Source organism: Hemicordylus capensis, chromosome 1, assembly GCF_027244095.1.
Source record: "Hemicordylus capensis ecotype Gifberg chromosome 1, rHemCap1.1.pri, whole genome shotgun sequence".
Classification (NCBI taxonomy): Eukaryota; Metazoa; Chordata; class Lepidosauria; order Squamata; family Cordylidae; genus Hemicordylus; species Hemicordylus capensis.
In genome coordinates this window covers 274,881,095-274,893,682 of record NC_069657.1, presented here as the reverse complement: position 1 = coordinate 274,893,682, position 12,588 = coordinate 274,881,095, and the positions used below count along the sequence as shown (strand labels likewise).

The 12,588-nt window shown below is 45.6% G+C and overlaps 1 protein-coding gene across 1 annotated transcript in view; it reads left to right on the top strand.

The window, feature by feature from the left end:
- The first annotated feature begins 4,858 nt into the window (after nucleotides 1-4,858).
- KCNS3 (potassium voltage-gated channel modifier subfamily S member 3) overlaps nucleotides 4,859-12,588 on the top strand; it is an 82,830-nt gene continuing 75,100 nt past the window's right edge. Inside the window, exon 1 of the mRNA XM_053286988.1 lies at nucleotides 4,859-4,976. The gene's annotated coding sequence lies outside the window, so the exon portion shown is untranslated. The remainder of the gene's footprint in view (nucleotides 4,977-12,588) is intronic.

Genomic DNA, 12,588 nt, shown 5'->3' with positions numbered 1-12,588 from the left:
AGGCCTGCCTCTGAGCCGCCAATGGACAAACGTAACTGGTAACTGGTGACGGACCTCTTTGGATGACCTTAACGTGTAGTGCAGATCATGTAGAAGAAGGCGCTCTCTAAGATAACCCGGACCTAAGCCGTTCAGGACTTTAAAGGTAATAACCAGCACTTTGTATTAACTGTTTCAAAACAGGCATAATACGGTCTCTCTGGGTTGCCCTAGAGACCAATCTGGTTGCTGCATTTTGAACTAACTGAAGTTTATGAACTACGTACAACGGCAGCCCTACATAGAGATCATTGCAATAGTTGAGCCTGGAGGCTACCAGCTGATGCACCACTGTTTTGAGGTCATCCCCTTCAAGGAATGGGCACCGTTGTCGAATCAGCCAAAGCTGATAGAAAGCACTCCTGGCCATGGCCTCCACCTGAGATACCAGGGTGAGGCCTGGGTCCAGGAGTACTCCCAAGCTGCCCACCTGCTCCTTCTGGAGGAGTGCAACCCCCTCCAGCACAGGAAGCTCTAACTCATCTCTCAAATTCTGAGCCCCTACAATGAGCACCTCCATCTTGCTTGGATTCACCTTCAATTTGTTATCCCTCATCCAGCCCATTACTGCCTATAGGCAGGCATTTAGAGGATGAGTGCCATTTCCTGATGCAGATGAAAAGGAGAAGTAGATTTGTGTGTCATCAGCATACTGATAGCACCCAGCACTAAATCTCCTGATGACCTCACCCGGAGGTTTCATATAGATATTAAAAAGCATTGGTGACAGAATGGAAATACTATTGCTCTACACACTGGAGCTTAGAACTGGAGAGTTAGGCATAACCAGATGTGTAGCTAATTGCATTAAGAGCATGCTTAATTGTGGAAGTATAGGTAGAGGTAAAGTGTGCCGTCAAGTCAATTTTGACTCCTAGTGCACACAGAGCCCTGTGGTTTTCTTTTTGGTAGAATACAGGAGGGGTTTACCATTGCCTCCTCCCGCACAGTTTGAGATGACGCCTTTCACCATCTTCCTATATCGCTGCTGCCTGATATAGTACCAGTGGGGATTCGAACCGGCAACCTTCTGCTTGTTAGTCAAGCATTTCCTACCTGTTCAAAAACAACCATAGTACACAGTGAAGGAAAGCGTAACTCTTGTACTACTGTTTCCCCCACCCAAAACTGTCTGCCTTGGAACCACTTATATGCAGCAAGCAACGGCTTTGTGGGGGCGATTTCTGAAAAGACATTGATGCAAGGGGAAAGAATTAAGATCGCCTTCTCTGTATGCCATGGCCTTGATCTGAATCGGGCCCTCCACAGCTTCTGTTAAGCAGAGACACTTCTGGGATTAAGCACGTCTCTTAATTATGCCATTAGCTGTGTGTGTCTAGTCTGACACTAAGGGCGGCTTGGCTTCTCATAATTGTAAGTACAAAGTGAACAGTGCCAGCCCATCTGGATCCCGTGGTGTTACCAAGATTCTACTGACTTTGTCAAGACAACTTGGTGACAAAAGCCAGTAAATCTCAGAAGCAGGGAGGGGTCCGCACTTGGGTGTGTTCAGATGACACGAAAGGGAGCGGAAATACTGGAAAGCCGGGAGTGTGTGCTTACCAGGAAGCTCCTGTTTCTTCCTACTTATTTTGTACTTAACAGGTGATCATGAGAAGCCACCCTAAGAATCTGCACTGAGGCATGAGCATCTTGTCATGCGTGGAACACATGGAACACAGAACATTTGCCTGGAGTAGTCATAGGAGGAGGAGCACTTATATCCTCAGCTAGGATGCAACTCCATGTGATGTCAAGCTTCTGGTGAAGAAGAGCGGGGTGTAACTTTGGAATAACACTTGGAATGCAGGTGTAGTTATGTGCTATTTGTTGAGCTGATTTTTGTTGTTCTATTTCATCATAGTTATTTATAACTATAACTTGCACTGCAGTCTACACATTCAGATGCTCCTGGCCCTTTGTGTCCTCTCCCACCCTTCCCTCTCACGTCAGGAATGCATTCTTCTTTCAACATACTCCATGCCTCTTTCTTAGAAAAGCCTTCCCTGAGCAAACTGAGCATACCGTTCATGTACAATATTGATGGCTAGTCTAGTGTGGTAGATAGCCAGGAGATAATCATGCAACAGACAGGGCAGGATATGGCTAGGGCAGAGCCTATCCTCACTTGTCCCAGTTCACTCATTTAATTCTTTAATTCACCTTTTCCTGCTGCAGATTCCTCCCGGTCCCAATCACACTGGCTGCCCTTTTGCTCACCCACTGTGATACCAACTCATTTGCTACAGCCCTGAAGATCTATGTAGCCTAGTTCTAAAAACTTGGTGCTGGGCTCTGTGTGTGTGTGTGAGATTACTGCATATCTGAAAGCCAATTTTTAATTTGCCACGAACTCATTCCTTTCTTGTCTGCTCTGTCACAGAACTCTGCAAGATGACAATACTTCAGATGCATGTACAGTATGTGCATATCAAAAGAGTTTCAAGCAGCCATCATCATCTGATAGCATGAGTGGTTCACTCTGGCACCAAGACGTTTCACTTGAATTCTCACAGAATCTGAAGCTTTTCTGGCTTGTTCCCTTTTATTTCATCATCATGTGCCATAGACACAAGTCAGACTCAGAAATCAAGATGTAGATGCTCATTAGTTTGATGACTCATGAATGAGTCTGTCACTATGGTCCTGCTTAAAGTGACACTTGATTTGACTATACAAACAACAAAGAATCTCATGCACCCTGAAGATTAAGAAACGCACAGAAGTATAAGCTTTAGAGGACTGCATCTCATCATGCACCTACAGTGAGTGATAAAGTGGACTGTAGTCCACAAAAGCTTATGCTACAATAAATGTGTTACTTTTTAAAAGGTACCACAAGACTGCAGATTTTTCTGCAACAGACTTAACAGTACTACTCCTCTAACAATTGTTTAATGAGTGTGGATATTTTCTTAATGGTCACTAGTGAATCATTGGAGTGAGATGGGAGGGATGTGGGTTCTTGGGATACTGCTTTGCAAAGCAGATATCTGTGTGAGGAACAAGTTTGGGGAGTTTTGATTCAGGGAGAGAGTGCAGTTGTTAGTTTAGTCCAGGGCTTCCCAACAGTAGGTACTAGTACCCCTACTTGAAGGGCTCAGAGCCCTCTTGCTTAGGAACATAGGCACAGGCAGCTGCCATATACCGAGTCAGACCATTGGTCCATCTAGCTCAGTATTGTCTAAGACTGACAGCAGCTTCTCCATGGTTGCAGGCAGGAGTCTCTCTCAGCCCTATCTTGGAGATGCCAGGAAGTGGACAATTCATGCTTGCTACCACATGATTCTAACATTTACCTTGACTTCTTTACCCAGCTACAAAAAAGGGAGGGGGGGGGACTTGCTTCCATTATTCATGAGAGCAGAGTGGGAATGTGACTAAACCCTCTCAGATGCAAGTCCTCTTATCTTTCTCTAATCAGCTCCACTTGCCTGCAGAGCGCTATTGATTCCAGATCTCCATCCTGCTTAAGCACTAAGAAAATTCTCTGCCTGTGTACAGATGTAAACATGTTCAGAGTGATTTCCCCCTTTACTGCTTTGATATTGCCAGCCTCAGTCCTGCTTCAGTAGCTGGAGAAGCATCCAAATATACTGAAGGAAAGAAGAAACCTGCCTGGAGATGGGGGAGCCTGTTTTACTGCTCCTCTCAAAATGAAATCAAAACAAACAAAACACTGCAAAAAATATAAGCTAGAGTACTGGAGAGAAGAAATGCACTCTGCTCAGCAATTAATGTCAACACAGAGGGCAGATCTGATTCTTCTTATTGCATTTTATCTGAATACAGTGGATTTCTATTGCTGGGGGGGAGGGAATGTTTATACTCACCCACCTTCTCTTTTGGCAAATAAATGGGGGGGGGGGTTGAGGGCTTCGATATGTCCGAAGGCATCATACCAAAATGGGAAGCGCAGGGGAGGGCATGTCTCCAGGCACCGTGGGGTAGGCACAAGCACCAAGGCCTCTGGCTACTGGGACCCTCCCAATGAATCCTTGCAGACCGGGGTGTAGACAGAGGGAAAGCTTGAAGAGCAAATCATCCTCACTTATATTTTTGGGGGGTGGGAGACAAAATACACTTTGGGGGGAAAGAGATGGGTTATGATGTTTGGTGGTGGGGTTACTACAATGAGGGGGGAGAACTCAAATATGGGGGAGGGGGGAGGTCTGGTTCCCAAACATGGGTTCCCAGATGTTGGACTACAACTCTCACCATCCTCAGACAATGTGGCTTGAGATGATGGGAAGGGGAATTGTAGTCCAACAACTTACGGGGACCCAAATTTCTAAACCCCTGCTCTCCGGCCCTTCGCTCCTGTCCTGTAGTAGGATACCGATACTTTCCAGCCCTTCAGAAGTGAGTCCCAAGGGGCATTCGAGGCCATCTGGGTCCCTCCTTGACGCAACATCGCCTTCTTTCCCCTCTTTTCCCGGGACTGCTTGTTTGGGCTCAGCCTCCCAAAACACACAACGGAGCCGAGCAGCGTCCAGCAAGACGGAGGACGAAGGCAGCCTTTGCAGAGGTCAAGAAAACTAGAAGAAGTTTGGGGGCGATTTCCCGGCACGCCGCCAACCCGGCTTTGAGACACCTCGGTGCGCTCTTCTATGCGCCCCCCGGAGCGGCCGGGCCGCCGCCGCCGCTGCTTTTCCGCTGGACGTTTGTCCGCAGTGAGCGGCACATGGCAGCCTCCTTCCCCGCAGTGCTGGTGAACCCACAGGGGGTGGGGGATGGGGGGGGGAAGGCCGCGGTTTCTCTAGCCCCGCCCTCCCCTCCCCTCCCCTCCCCGCGCGTCTCCTCCTCCCCACGCTGTTGCCGGGACTCAGGGCGAGCGTCTTTCAAAGCGGGACTGTTCCAAGCGAGCCACGCGTGCTGAGAGCCGCTGCGGCCACGGCGCCCTCCCCACGCCTGCCAGCCTGATCGCTGAGTTCCAGGTATTTCCTCAGCCCCGCCAACGTGGGGGCTAACTCTTGCCTTCCCATCGGCTTTGGCTCGCCTTGCTTCCGCACACAAGCACCACGGGCAGCGCCAAACTTTGCTGCTCCACTCGCCCCTTCCTCGCTTCCTGCCGCTGCTGCTCCTTGACGCGCTCTCGCTGGCTCTGCGAATGCAGCTTCGCTCCTGCCTCGGCTTTTCAGCTTCGCGCCCCGCTTTGCGGATCATCCGCTCCTTCCAACTTTCCCTGGGCGGCACCAAGTGAACTGATGGACGCTGGGAGGGGTTTCCTTTCGCTGCTGGTACACCCCTTCCCCACCCTTGCATGGAAGGGGAGGAGATAACCCCTCTGTTTATTTACAGTAGCCCCTTCATAGTGGGACCAAGGGCGGAGTCCTGACGGGACTCTGATCTGGAAACTCAGCTCTGCAGTCCTGGAGTGTGTCAGGACTGTCTGTGATTACTTTGAGGAGGAATACTCACTGCACATGCTTAGAGGCACTCTTCTTGCCATATAAACTGCAGGTGTGTGTATGGAAGTACTAGTTAATGCATGATGTTCCGTTATACGATATAAACCCATAATATACACACTCATTGGTAGCACTGAGCCCTAGCTCAGCTACTCGTAATGGACTTAAGAGGACTCGACATTCTAATCCTAATATTAAAAAATGGAGGGAAGGGGTCTATCAAAATTAGTTTGGAATGAATGGCCTTTCCCTTTAAAAGGACACTTTAAAAAATGTAAGTGATCTATAAGGAATAGTGCAAAATCCGATCTTGGGGAGGGAGGGAAGAACCTCCTAGAAATAGATTCCTCCCTTCCCCCCCTACTTTATGGATTTCTGGTCTCTGTAGGAAGTGTATTTAGCTAGAAATGAAATACTGGACTCAGTTTGCATCCTTGTTTGTTTAGAGGGTAGGATGGAAGTCACACCAACTTCAGACTTGCTCTGTTCAGTTTCTGGCTTTGGTGGCATCTACTGCTGTTGTGGGACCACTTTGTCACACTTCATAGGAAGAAATCGATAGATAACAACTTCAGATCCCTTTCATATGGCAGAGATCTATCCTGTTTATCCAAACAGTCTAGTGGTTGATTGGTTTTAAAGCATTAGTGGATTATGGTAGGTGTAATTGGCTATTTAATTGGTTTTGCTTTGCTGGAAGTGGATTCATTATTTTCTGATCAACGTGCTTTATGTCATTTTCAAAATACCTTCCCTTGAATTTTCCAGATGTGTTTTAATGAGGGCATAGAACTAGGATACTAATAATTAATAGTAGTAGTAGTAGTAATAATAATAATAATAATAATAATAATAATAATAATAATAATTATTATTATTATTATTATTATTATTATTATTATTATTATTATTTTTAAAAAAACTTCATTTGTTAGCCACCCCATAACAAATTGTTCTCTGGGTGGCTAATCACATTCAGAACTTTTATTCCATCAGTGATCACACCCACTTCCTTTGCCTTTTACCGAATATAAAACCCAATTAATCTCTAATCTGTATGCTTAAACAGACACATTTATAATCCATAAAGATCTCTTCCATTTTTAACAGATCATCCAAGAAGGATTATTATTTATTATCTTTGCTGGGTTTAACAACAGTTTTGTTTAATCTTTGCCCTTTGAAAAGTTCTGGCTAAGATTCTATAATCAATGCAGTAAGAAATAAGAAATGATCTTCAGAAGGTTTATTTACACTGTCCCTAGCAAGAAAGAATGACTGTGAATGATCATGAGCATTGAATGTGATGACCACCCAAGGACCCTCAGTTCTTTCCTCTCCTCTCCCATCATCCATTTTTGTTCCTCCCCAAAGGGTGCTTCATATATTGCATCTTAAAAATGGAAAATGTGAAACAATGAGCATGTGATCAGAAATGAACGTGTAACATACAGGTACACTTATCAGGAAGGCATTCTTAGCTACAGCTCCCTGATGGTACTTGGTTACAATTCTGGGTTTGTTGATTTGTAAAGTGTGAAAACTAGATATAGGAACATAGGAAACTGCCATATACTGAGTCAGACCATTGGTCTATCTAGTTCAGTATTGTCTTCACAGACTGGCAGGGGCTTCTCCAAGGTTGCAGGCAGGAATCTCTTTTAGCCCTATCTTGGAGAAGCCAGGGAGGGAACTTGAAACCTTCTGCTCTTCCCAGAGCGGCTTCATCCCCTGAGGCGAATATCTTGCAGCGCTCACACATCAAGTCTCCCATTCATATGCAACCAGGGCAGACCCTGCTTAGCTATGGGGACAAGTCATGCTTGCTACCACAAGACCAGCTCTCCTCTGAGTGTGAACATTCAGGATAACGGAGCACATTTTAGTTGGCCATTAACAGGCTTAAAAAAACCCTCACCACCACCACCACTTAGAATCTTGGAAAGAGTAGTTCAATAGTACTTTTTCACTATGCCCCTCCTTTTTCATACATATTCATGGCTGAAGGAAGGATTTGAAATCTGAGTGTGTGTGTGTGTTGGGGTGTGTGTGCGTGATTGTTCTTAGGGTTTCATTTTGGTGCAGAGCACTAGAATGTGATCTTGGGAAAGCTTCCAGTTAACATCAGTGTGGGCAGGGGTGGAGGGAAATGGCAGGGAGCTTCATTCCTGTGGATTTTCTCTTTACTAATTATCCTGACTGTGCAATCGCTACTGTATTAGTAATGCTGTAACCTGTTTGTGTGAAATCATCAGGTTTTTGCAGCCAGTGTTTGTCGTTCTTGCAGCAAGATTGGCAAGAAGCAACTCTGGCTGCGCTGCTTAGCTGAGTATGTGCTCCCAGTTCGTCAGCAATAAAAGTTGGAGAGCAATTAATTACAAGAAGAAGTTCTGCTAGAACAACATAGTCTTGTTAGTCCTAGCACTGGAAGGAACTAAGTGGCACATAGGAGACGAACGGGCATCTTGGTTATTTATGGAGGGGGAGGGGAAAGTCCTTCTAAATATTCTACGTGTCCTAAATTATATATATTTTTAAAGTATGTTTAAGCTGCTTACTTACTTAGCATTGTATACTGTATGCCACTGAATGCACACCATAGGCATATTTTGCCATTTAAACTCCTGTACTTCTTGTACTTTGGTTCAAAAAAGGAAGTTTGGATGACCAAGCAGACAGATTCAGTGTGTTCTGTTCTCAGCACAAGTGTCCAAACAAGGAGATCGCCCTCTTGAGCAGTACGTTTCAGTGTGTGTGTGTGTGTGTGTGTGTGTGTGTGTGTGTGTTACACATGCCACTTTTTTGAGTACTACCTTTGTAGGCACCATTCCTTTGTGGGTACCATTACATGGCAGACACCACCATTGCCACCAGGAAAGGCTGCTGTGGATGGATTGCCCCAGAGTTGTTCCTGTGGAGGAGAGACTTCGCTGGTTGGCGCTTCCTCCTAAACTCTGCACCTTTCCTGGTCCGGTGTGCTTCTTTGGACGGGCTGGACTGCCACACAGCCACCCTGGGCAGCTGGTTCAGAGCTGCCCCAGGTAACACCATGTCTGCTGGGGTCTGGCCAGGCAGAGCAGTGTTAGGGCAAGCAGTGTTATCCGTGGCGGCAACGCCAAGTACTGCTTGATATACTGTTACTCATACCACTGAAAAGCACTGCTTGGTAGAATAATCCCTTAGAGCCTCTTTGTAGGTTACATGGATGTGCATGGATGTTTCTCACGGCATGTGCTTGGCAGCAAGGAACCCAGGCCAATCCTACTGCCATGGTTGAGAATGCATTTTTACCACACACACACACACACACACAGTGCAACTTTAGGTGTACACATAAAAAAACTTAACGTAAAAGCAGTTATTAGTGAACATTAGAGCACAATTGGTTAGCAACATCCAATAGAGTAGTGTTCTTCACTGTAAAGCCCAGGAGCCACTCTTAAGTGTGGTTCCCTGACCAATTGTTTATTGGGCCTGTATGAAGCTTCAGCCAAAGCAGAAGGCTCTGCACAGTCCCCCCGGGCACCACGTGGAGACCACCATTCCCAGCATTGGGGGGCTCCTTTAAGGGAAACAGAGCCCTCTAAAGCCCCTGTGCCATTTGGAAAGTGTGCTGGGAAATGTAGCCCTTGCCAGCACTTTCCCTATAGAACAGGGTTTCTCAACGTGTGGATCCCCAGATATAATTGGACTTCAACTCCCATAATTCCCAACCAAAGGCCACTGGGGCTGGGGATTATGGGAGTTGAAGTCCAATAACATCTGGGGACCCAAGGTTGAGAATCCCTGCTATAGAACACTTCAGAGAGGGCTCTGCTCTCTTAAAGCCGCCCCCCTCCAGCACTAGGAAAGCATTGTACTGTGCAGAAAGGGAAATGGCTCTTGTATTGAAGATTTCTTGCCCAAGTGGCCCCTGCTTAGAAAGTAGTGAAGATAGCTGCAATAGAGAGAAGTCACGCTAGATTTTGGAATCGTTTATTGAAAAGGGAATGCTGTTGTCTAAATCTTGTAAAGACAAGATGATAGATGATGACCTGGCTTCATGAATGAATAGCTCTTGATTAATTTTTTTTCTCTTATAGCGGGCTATGTGAAAAATACAGTGGCTTCTTTAAAGGAAGTGGGGAAGGAGGAAGAAGAGTAGAACCCTCTTCTGTTTTTCTTATTTTGTTGTTCATCGTTTGTGTAAATAAGAATTCTGTAACCTGTAGTAATAAGCAACAGAAATGCTACCAGACTATAAAATCAGCACTTCCCTTCTAGGACAGCTAAAAAGAGGTGAATGTTTCTGGTTAAAATTAAAGTAATTCTCTGGAAGCAAAAATGTCAGTGTGAGGTCAGGATTTGTCCTGTAAGTGACCCTGTGAGGAGGCAGAAGGCTCCTATATCAGGAACATTCCCACAGTAGCCATTCCAAAGACATGTCAGCATTTCCCAATGGAAGAATTAAAAGCACATTCGGAGGACTGCCTGAATAGCTGGCATTTGTCCCTTCTGGAGCAATGAAGAGCCGTCATGGTCAAATCAATGTCACTTACTGAACCGTAGTAATATGGAGGTCCTGTTTTGCTCAGTCCTGATAATAACACAAGGTGCTCAAACCCTTTGCTTCAAGAGAGCATCTCTAGCTTGGGGAGGACTTAGTGGTGTGATTGATGACTGTGCAAGTGTCATGTATTCCCGAGTAAGAAGTCATGTTGGACAGCAGACGCTCTCCTTGTACCACCACTGTGACTGAGTGACCCCCTCCGTCCCTGCGTTTAGTTAGAGGTGCCTCTGTTTCTGCAGTCTGTTCTGTTTAATCTCCCTGTGCCAGAATGAAGCTTTCTATGCCCAGCAGCGTGGCAACTTTAGTCTGTATTGACTGCACCAGGTAGACAGAATAGGAGGTGATGTTAATAAAAATACAGATCATTGCCATTGCTCCCTGACTGCCTAGTGGCTCATTGCACTGCCTGTGGTGGAAGTCTCTCTCTGGTAGGTTTGGTTGTATGATTTTCTGTGTGGTTTGGGGTTCAGTTACTTCAAACATGCCATCTGTTCCAGACCTGCAGTTCTGAGAGTGTGTTTGTCCTTTTGGGATGAGCCTGTACAAAATACTTATTGCTAACAACATTACGTGCAGAACTGAAATTGCTTTGGCAATGTTATTGAGTGCCTCTTTAGGTTTGTGGGAATTGTGAGATGCCTTGTAGGGAAGTTTAAGAGGATCACGAACAGAAGAGATTTTCTTTCTCTCTGTTATAAAAAAGGCAGATGTCACATTTGAACTGCCAGCTCAGTCTCCTAGCCGCTGTGCTTCACTAAGGACGAACTGCACAAAATGTTTAATGCCTTATTCACCTCGACAGGCTTAGTTTTCCTTTAGTCATTATTAGCAGATCGAGACCACAGTGGGTTACGAGGGTTTATCTCAACTTCTTGCTATGGTCCTGATCTGTTTGCAGAATATCCAGTGGTAATACTTTGCGGGCAACTTCAGGAATAGGAAATGGAGCTCCCCAGAGGCAAGAGAAATCTATTAAAGTGGCTGTGCCAGTCAGCATGAGAGACCCTCGGGGTCCGCATCTGGAGTTAGCACCACTGAACAGTTGCCAAGGGCCTGCGGCCTCGAAGGACCCACTGCTGATCCTTGAGACCACCACTGTGTCTTGTTTAGTGATGGTGGAGTGACTCTCTGCCCTCATGTAGAAAGAGACAACTGTTTGTTGAGCGGTTTTTTGAAACCTGGAGCCAGCTCTGCAGCTTCCCACCCAATGTTCCCGTTTGTGGGTCTCAGGAGCCCTATTCAGACATCATCATCATCATCATCATCATCATCATCATCATCATCATCATTACATTTATCTCACGCTCTTCCTCCAAGGAGCCCAGAGTGGTGTACTACATACTTGAGTTGATGCTGTCTCTGCATTCACATGTAACACATTTTTGAGTGAATGACTATCTGCATTCATTTTTAAAGTGAACCTGAGCACTGGCCTCTGAAATGCAGGCTACAGACAGGAAGTGTACTCCTGTACCTGCGTTCAGCATGACATGACAATAACAACCTGCATACATCTACGCCTGTGTCCATTGAACAGAGATTGTGTGTGTGCTGAACATGTGAATAAGGCTAGGGTCTTCTTGTCAACAGCATTGTGGAGTAATGTCATTGGTATGAATTTGGGTGATTTCAGGTTGTTTCGTATAGTTATCTCCAAAAGATCCCTGTTAATGGGCAGCTTTACCTATGGATCTCACCGTTTACTAGTCTATTGATGCTGTGCTGTGTTTTATCTTCACTGTCAATTGTGATATCAATGCAGTCGAAGGAAAAACACCTTTTCCCCATTTACAGGAAACATTCTTGGCTGTTCTCACCTTTCACTGCTGTCATTGTGACAAAGTAGGAAGCAGAACAGATTACTACATGAGTTGGTTGTACTTTGCAGATCTGTGATGACATGCTGCAAGACAGGCTGGCACTGAAATGGTTCTTGGTGCTGTGTACAATTCTAACCATGATGTTTGGGTTCTTGTGGTTTGGCTTTTTCAAAAAAATCAGCACACACACTACAGCGGTTATGCAACTGAGCTGTGATGCAGTGTGCAGATGCCAGGGATAGCTAGTACCTCAGAGATACAGAACCAACATATGCTCTTGTGCTGATGCAGACACAGCTATAGATAGAACATGTGTTGGGTTCTGCACAATATGCTGTTATTTTGCATTGTCACAGGTGAAGCAGGGTAAGCTGCTGACAGTGAAACAAAAGCTTCTCCTTCAAGGATGTTGTGGCACAGCGACAGTCATGAATATCTTATGTACTGTCATTTGTTAGGAGTTGTTTAAATGGTCCTCTGTTGATTGCCATGGCATTCCATCATTGGATGGGAGTGTTCCGAACCATGCATATTACGGCTGTGTGCTGCATCAAACTGCTGTTTGGATCTGAGGTGACGCAAGCCCTATTGGAGCATCTTTCTCCAGAAACTATTCCAGAGAATAATTTCTCCAATATTGGCAACCAAATTGATACCATACTGCTCTTGATACCAAGCTGGCTCTTCGGAAGCCACCTCCACCTCTGGCCATCCTGATATGCATCAAACCAATAATGATTATTGTTAGCACCATAGGAGAATAGCTGGG